Below are 8,997 nucleotides of genomic sequence, written 5' to 3' on the forward strand. Positions count from 1 at the left end.
CAAACATGGTATGTACTCACTCATATATGAATTTTAGACATAGAGCAAAGGATTACCAGCCTATAATCCTCTTCACCAAAGAAACTAGGAAACATGAAGGACTCTAAGGGATAAATGGTCCCCAGGAATGGAAGTGGCAGGAACTCCTGAACTAATTGGGAGCATGAGGGTAGGGGGGAGGGAACTGCTACAATAAGAGCAAGAAAAGAGGAGTAGAGGAGAAGAAATGTAGGGGCAGAAATCTTGAGTTGTGGAAGAATAGAGGCGAGAGAGCAGTATGAGAGATACCATATCAGAGGGAGCCACTATAGGTCCAAGAAGAGATCTGGAACCAGGGAGATCTCCAGAAACCTATGAGGATGACATGATCCGACAATCCAGGCATAGGTGGAGAGGATAACCTAAAAGCCCTTCCCCTAAAATGAGATTGATGACTTCTGTTTATGCCATCCTAGAGCCCTCATCCAGTGGCTGATGGAAGCAGAGACAGACATCCACAGATACACACTGAGCTGAAATCGAGAATTTAGTTGAAGAGAGGGAAGAATAAAGAGCGAAGGGGTCTGTACCAGGTTGGAGAAACCCACAGGAACAGTTGGCCTGAACAAGGGAGAGCACATCAACCACAGATTCTGTCGGGGAGGCCAGTACAATACTGATCCAGATCCCTGAACATGGATGGTAATAAGGAGGCCTCTGCACTCCAGGGAGCCTCTGGTGGTGGATTAGTATTTTTCCCTGGTGCAAGAAGAGAATTTGATTGGCCATCCCATGTGAAGGGTTACACTCTAGCCCTGGACACATGGGGAAGGGCCCAGGATAGCACAGGAAGATTTGGTGGACTTTGCCGAGCCTCCTTTGAGGGCCCTACCCTGCCTGGGGAGTGGTGGGTGGATGGAGTGGGGGGTGGGCTGGGGGTGGGGGAGGAGGGATGGGGGTGAGGGGAGGGAGAGGGAGAAGGGACTTACATGTGAAACAAGCTTGTTCCCTAACTGGAACTAATATATATATATATATATATATATATATATATATATATATATATATATATATAATTAAATAAATAATAGAATATTCTCAGAAGGGCCTTAAATTAGAATTACAAATTTTACTATGAATAGAGATTATGGAAAAGGAGAGGAGAGGACAGGAGGGCGGGGGAGGGAGGGGAGGGGAGGACAGGGGAGGGGAGGCGAAGAGAGGAGAGGAGAGGGAAACTGTTTACCTTGACTTATGACCATAGAGTTGCCTTGTGGTGGTGTCAAGATGAGTTTTCCCACTATGACAATTCTACTACCATTATTATTCTGACTACAACATTCTTTGCTTTTAGTGAGAGCTGTAATGTGTCATTGTGTGTTCATGCTGATGCCATAACATCTTGTGTGGAATCTTCTGGTGATGTCTGCCTTCTTGGTTAGTACAATATCTCTCACTGAACAGCAAAATCTCATCATTTTAGCTAGGCCGGCCCTCCTGCAAACTCCTGAAATTTATCTCCATATGCCCCCAAGGCTAGTGCTACAGGCACAAGAATTGATGACCAGCTCCAGACTGAGCCATACCCCTTTAGTGTCCCTCCACACTAATGAGGCAGAAGCAAAAAGATAACTGTGAGTTTTAGGCCACCCTACTCTCTCTATATATATATAACCTGTTGTACAGAAAGACCCAGGATAATTAAGGATATGCATGAGACCCTGTTTCAATAAATTTGTAAGAAAAAAAACAAAGGAAAACATTTATATTTCCCCAAACTGTACCCAGTGGCTATAAATATTTGTTGATATAGATAGCAATTTTCAAAATGAGAGTTTTGTTCTAATTTGAAGGGATTTCCTCTTTTGCTAATACTGTATATATTTTCTTCACTATCCAAAATTGTAAAAATCAAACCTTTCTCTCTAAATATGTGTATTGGGTTAACTTAATACTTCAAGTATAGACATAAAATTGTAAATGAATTGTTGAAGAGGAAATAATAAATTAGATATTCTTTGTGGTCCTATGCTTCAATGTTTGTCATTTAAATGTAACAGGTCAGAAGAGCACTTCATTGTAATTGTTTAAAACAATCAAATCTAAGACATAACTATTATAAAATACAACACTATAGTCATACTGTATTTCTGTGATCTCAGGGTTTTTTTCCCTTGCTCCATACATTCTGCCCTTCCTAACAAGGTTGAATCTATTGTGAAAAAATAGTCAAATCTCCACTTTCGTCTCAGCATTGCTCAGGTCTACATGGCAGGCATCATCCTGCACTTTCACACTAACCTTGTAAAGTCAGGGCTAACCAAAATTTTCATAAGTCAAAACACTACAGAAGATTCCCTCTGGTCACTAGAGCTTTGCAAGATTAGGCATGCAGTACAGTGGCTACTATCTCATTGAATAAAGAAAGAATAGTTCCCATACCATAGAGAACAACAATTGAAAAACTTGTGAATGACTGTACAGCAAGGATTTGTGTCTGAATATGCAATATTTATATCCATCAACTATCATACAGTCACTTCAGGGAGAGTTATTTTGCATGATTCTAGACAACTAAAATTACCCCTTCTGTCAGATCTCTTCTCATGTAAAATTTGGGTTCAGTCACTCCAGTCTTCCTTGAATTATTCTCACATACCACATTTGTTTAAACTTCAAACTTCTTAGAAGTGCTTCAGGACTGGGGATACAATGCTTGAAAGCTAAATCCTGCACATCATTTGGTTTTGTAAATAAGTTTTTGTTGTAAAAAGGCAACATCCTTTTCTGTGGGTATCCCCACAATGGTATTAATATCTTTGCTCATATTGCCCTTCCATTCTCTCTTCAATTGGACTCCTGGAGCTCCACCCAGTGCTTAGCTGTGGATCTTTCCATCTGCCTCCATCAGTTGCTAGATGAAAGTTCTATGATGATAACACAGGCACTCATCAATCTGACTACAAGCAAGGCAAGTTCAGGGACCCTCTTCACTAATGCCTTGGGGATTACTGGGAACCTCTTTAGTGCCAGGTTTCTGGCTAGTCCTACAATGACTCCCTCAATCATGACATCTCTCTCCTTGCTTTTCCTGTCTATTCCACACTTGGACTATCTGGCTCCACCAGGCCTTCTGCCCTTCCCCCTTCCCCTACAACCTCCTGCCCTGCCCCCAGAAAGAGCTTATCTGAGCTAGAGGGAGCTCAATGACTCTGTACTGACAGCAGGGCAACTGTCATAGGAGGAAACTAGACATTCTGAATGAGGGTGAAAGTTGTGTGGCTTGGTCAGTCTGTGGGGCCACCGGCAGTGGAACCAGGATTTATGTAGAGTGCTTGAGATGGGATTTCAGGAACCCACTCTCTTTGGAGGGATACATTGCTCAGCCTAGATATGGGGGGGTTATTTGTTCTGCCTCAAAGTTATGTGCTAAACTTTGATGACTCCCTAGGGGAAGCTTTACCTTCTCTGAGGAGTGGTTGGGTGGGGTGGGAAGCTGGGGGGAACACGAACAGGAAAAGAAGGGGAACTGGGAATGAATCTTTTTTGTTCAAGATTGTTGAACAAAAAAGATTGTTTTAAAAAATAAAGATAAAATAAAAGCAACATCCATTCACTTTTGTAACTTGGATGACTAATTTGGTGTTTTAATATTATATCTGAATACATAACTGAGTGATCATGATAGACTGTCTGGCCTGCAAAGCATAAACTGTGTAATACCTGGCCTTTCATAGAAAATGCCAAATGTGGAATAGCGTGTTCTTTTGCCTGGAATTATTTTTAATTCTTTGTATGTAGTTTTCTCTTACTTTTGGCCTTTTCCCTGTGAAATGCATAGTGCTATAGAGATTTTTTTACGACTCTGTCCCATAACAAATATTGCCATTACAAGTCAAAACTTTTGCTTTTTCATTTATTTATTTATTTATTTATTTATTTATTTTAGAGGCACTCATATTTACATATCCATCCCCCGCATTCCCTTACCCTCCCATCCTCCCATGTTACCCCCAACCACCAACCCCCAACCCATCCCTAAACTCCTCCCCAGAGACAGTGAGGCCCTCCACAGGGGATTTTCAAAGTCCATCATATCATTTAGGGAAGGGCCTAGGCCCTCCTTGCTATTTCTGGGCTGCAAGAGTATATCCCTTCATAGGGAATGGGCTCCCAAAGTCCATTTGTGCTCTAGGGCTAAAGACTGGCTCCACCATTAGATGTCCCATAGAATATCTTGGCCTCCTAGCTGGCACCCACATTTAGAGGGCTTGGTTTGGTCCAATGTTGTTTCCCCAGCTTTATGACTAGGGACTCCATGTTCTCACTAGGTAAGGTCAACTGTTTCTGCGGGTTTCTCCAGCACTGCCTTGGCTCCTTTGCTCATCTCTCTTCCCTCTCTTCAATTGGATTCCAGGAGTATGGTTCAGTGCTTACCTGTGGATGACTGTTTCTGCTTTGAACAGCTATTGGGTGAAGGCTCTAGGAATGGTAACCAAGGTAGACATCAATCTCATTATGGGGGAAGGACATCAAAGGCATCCTCTCCATCACTGCCTAGATTCTTAGTTGGGGTCATCCCTGTGGATCCACTAACATTTCTCCTGTGCCAGAACTCTCTCCAAACCTGCATTGTCTCACTCTATTGAGGCATCTCCTTTCTTGCTCTCCTCTATTCCTCCCCTGGGGGAAAAAACAAGTTAGAACTCTTGTAGGAATGCTTTTTTAATGACTTTTAAACATATGTGTTTCCACCTTTTTTTGAGATATAACTCTATTGGACAAATCTTGACATAAATTTAAGAAAAAAAAATAACCTCGAATAGAAAGTATCCTGCTTTAACCTAAGATATTAAAGATCATTTTAAAAATGAAAAGGAAATGAGAAATAAATATTTAATGGAATAAGTTTATAAAATAAGAAAAGCTACATAGTAAGTTTAACTTTTTCTATATATGTCCAGAAGCTGGTACTATAATGACAGCGGAAATATAAAGACAAGTTAAAATATTTTATCAAAGTCCATTTTAAAGAGTCAATTAATTCTTCAAGAACTGAGTCTAGATTCAGTGTTTCTTCAGTATAATTGAAGGTGAAGCCCTGTTGATATAGAGAATAAATCAGTAACTCAACATCTGACCTAGCTTCCTTAAATACAATGACATTGACAATATGTTGAAGTAATAGAAAAATCATTTTGGCCATCTCACAGACTATGAACTACATGAATTTGAGTCATTTAATTGTTATAGTGGCAAAATCACTGGGTTAAAATCATTGGCTCAAAATAAAATTGTCACAATCAGAAAATGACGCATAAATTTAAGTTTATACTTCATTCCAAGGATACATTTATCCTCAGAGTATAGAATTACTCATATAACAACACATTCATCCTTCATTCCAATAACTGTAACAGGACCACACAACAGAGTCAAAGGTGAGGTTTCTATCCTTCGAAGTTTAAAACTGAAACACAGGCAGTCTATTTACAGTTTGACATGATATTCATGGTTCTGTGTGTTTTCCTGGAAAAAAAAGCAGCCTTGAGTGAATTATTAAACAGTAGATAAATTATTAAATAGCTTGTAAGGTTGGTATAAAATGTGTATGCCTGAGCTGTGAGATAAGCTATAAGTAGGTGTCTTGCCATTTTATATCTTTTCTCAGTATGTAGTTAATGCTGGGCATGTATTTTGGATTCTACAAACATGATGGGTGGCAGGAAGCTATTTGTAAATGTTCATAGCTAAAGAAGATGTAAGATTCTTCTTGTTCTTGTGATAAATACTAGACTGTATATGTCATATTTTACTACATAATTATCAAACTCTGAGAAGCAAGAGGAGATTGAAACAGGGTCGGGATAAATACAAACTGACATTTTATGCAGGTTTCATCACCAGGAGACTCAATTCTTGAAACTTTTCTTTAAAAGATTTATCCCTTTCTTTGAAGATATAGGAAAGGGAATAGGAACTCTGTCTCTTATGACTTGATTAGAGTGCAGTAACTTTTTGTTTGTTATTTTGTTTTGTTGACACATTCTTGCAAACTTTTAGTCCATCAACAGTTTCATACTCATATATATGTCTCGAATTTAAGATTCTTCAGCCATTTCTGTGCAGGTGGATGAATTTTGGCTGTAAAACCTCCTAAATGGATATGCAATAATTTATGATAAACAACATTTAATGAACCCTCTGAGCTATATTAATGACTGTTCTGGCAAGACATGCTCACTGATGCAATGCTGACAGCAATCACATAGGAATAACCAACCACCTTCTGGTTGATTTTGAGGCCCTCTCCACAAGATGAAACTCAGATCTGGTACCATTATCTATGCAAGAACCTATAGTTAGGCAGAAGATCATAGACTGTAGGAGAGAACCTACTCCTATTATTTTGCTACACTGAAGCGATAATATACTCCTTGAGATCTATTTTACTGATTGTTTAAGGAATCCCTTAATACTCATAAGAGAAGCTTCTGTTTGTATTAGGTGGCAATTAACAAAGAGACCAACAGCTGGTCAAAGAACAATGAATAAGAGACTGAGAAGTGGGGGTCTGGAGAGACTGCTCCAAGGTTAAGAGCACTGACTGCTAACTGTTCTTCCAAAGGTCCTGAGTTCATTTCCCAGCAAACAGATGGCGACTCATAACTATCTGGTTCCTTCTTTTGGCGATTATGCATACATGCAGACAGAACCCTGTATGCATAAAAAAAGTTGAGGGTGGAAGAGGGGAGAAAGAAGAGAGAGAGGAGGAGGAGAGAGGAGAGAGGAGAAGAGGAGGAGAGGAGAGGAGAGGAGAGAGAGGAGAGAGAGAGAGAGAGAGAGACCCTCAGCTCAGACTCAGTTCTAACTTGGGCAGCTTTTCAGACCTTATTGTCCCAACTACATTCTATGACATCATAAAACCACACAGAACCAGAATGGAGATGACATAGACACTGCTGTCATTCAGTAAGGCCCCAACTGATCCCTGGAAGCTCAGAATGTTACTTATTGAGGAATATGAACATTTCCATTTTAAATATATTAAAGAACTTGACAGTGATATTCTGTTATATTGTGGCGGTTCACTGTTTCCCTAGGAAAGATGCCTAGAAAATAAGTTTCCTATATGTCCCTAAAACTTCGGATTCTGTTAAGGTTAAATGTCTATTCATAAAAATGAATATTTCCACAAGTGAATAAAATAATGTTTCAGTAGAACTGGATAATGGGGCTGTCCCTGACTTTGTGTATTCCTTAAAATTTACAACTTAAAACTTAAAAGCAGTGGTTTACCCAGAGAAATTGACAAAATAGTATCTTGATTCTATTGAAAATCAGTGTATGTTTCCAGTTAGAAGTGAATTTAATGAAAGAAGTAAGAAAATGTAGAAGTAATAATAAGTTAGAATTTTGTAGTCTAAGTTTGAGTGTTCATGGACATAATCAGTTCACTGGAGTTGGCTGCTAGAAAATATGAATGAATTGTGACTAAAAAGTTAAAACATAGTGTAACCATATGTTTACATGAATGAACAAATTAGGGACACCCATATTTTTCCCTTTGTTTTTGTACATATATTATCACATATTATAATTATTAATTAATTCCTATGGCTTTCTACTTACTAATCAGATTTTAACATGTTTGATTTATGAGCATAAATTACACTTGAATCATAATTACTTTTATAACTTTAATAAATCATTAGAGGTTATTTGAGAGGATTGTGATTTAGTTAGGAGAAAAAATGAATATGCCCAAACATGACAATTGTTTTTGGAAAAGAGATTAATTACAATTTAGAGCAATAGACTTGAGTCATCTTAAGTAGAAGAGAATATAATAGTTGAGGTACTTTTTAAACTTTAGTCAAGAATGAAGTGTTTGAGTTAACAAAGGAATAGTTTGTACGTTGTAATTTGTAATTGTACTTTGCCCAAATAAGATGTCTCTTTGTATTTATCCACTTATTCTATAGATAAGTTAACAATTACACTTGCCAAAACATGTTTTGGTGATACTAAGTTATGCCAATGAGGGGCTTCTAAGCATTGTAGGAGAGATTATGGTTCTGTGGTTGAAATGGATGGAAAATGTGAGATAGATGTGATTTTCAGGCTAGCTCATGCGAACCTCCTCACCCAGCGTTGGAAGAAACTGAGACCTGTTGCATATAATTCCTGAGTTTTGAGGCAACCCTGCAAGCTCCTGCTAATTGTCTAATTCATTAGATCAGAAACTGGGGCCAAACGCCACCTTGTCTGAGTCACTTGCACTTGTTTATGTGACTTTACACATCATGCAGCAAGTTTCCTAGCCTTTGCTGCTCTGGGATTTTATACTATGTAAAACTTTAATGCACTCTATTTGCATTTTGAATAATGATTTTGCTTTCATGTTTGCACTTTGAATAACAGGATTGGATGATAGAAAAATAGTTATGCAATTAGAAGTCTTTTAGAAAATCTCTAACAAATATTCAGACAAATAACTGAAAAATGTGAATGTAGATTTATTAATGCAGAAACAAATTTACCTTATTCCCAATAAATAATCTGTGGATAAGGAGTGGATGATAATCAGTAAACAAATTAGTGAATATGAGCAAACAGCTATGTTCTTTAAAATATTTTATAATTAAAAGTTTGCATACATTTAGAAAATGCCTGTTGATCATATCTATCCATTGATATGGCCTCCCTACTCTTTCTGCTGATTCCTATGTGTACCTTTACTGGCTCCATGTCCCCATTTTATTCATTTTCTGTTATTAGTACCTATGAGTCCAGTTAGTATTATACATTGAAACACAGACAAAGGACCAACACTTAGGGTATGTACAACTCACCATTGGCCAATTTTCGAAAATAAAGTACACTACTTCCGACTTATCAATTCCCTAGGATTTCTCTAATAGGATGAGACCTCAGAGAACCCAAAAACATCCATGTTGGAATTTTATTTGGCTTTATCTTGTGTAGGTTTTTTTTCATAGGTAACATTAGTTGCTC

The sequence above is a fragment of the Cricetulus griseus genome, chromosome 5 (genome assembly GCF_003668045.3).
Source record: "Cricetulus griseus strain 17A/GY chromosome 5, alternate assembly CriGri-PICRH-1.0, whole genome shotgun sequence".
Lineage (NCBI taxonomy): Eukaryota > Metazoa > Chordata > Mammalia > Rodentia > Cricetidae > Cricetulus > Cricetulus griseus.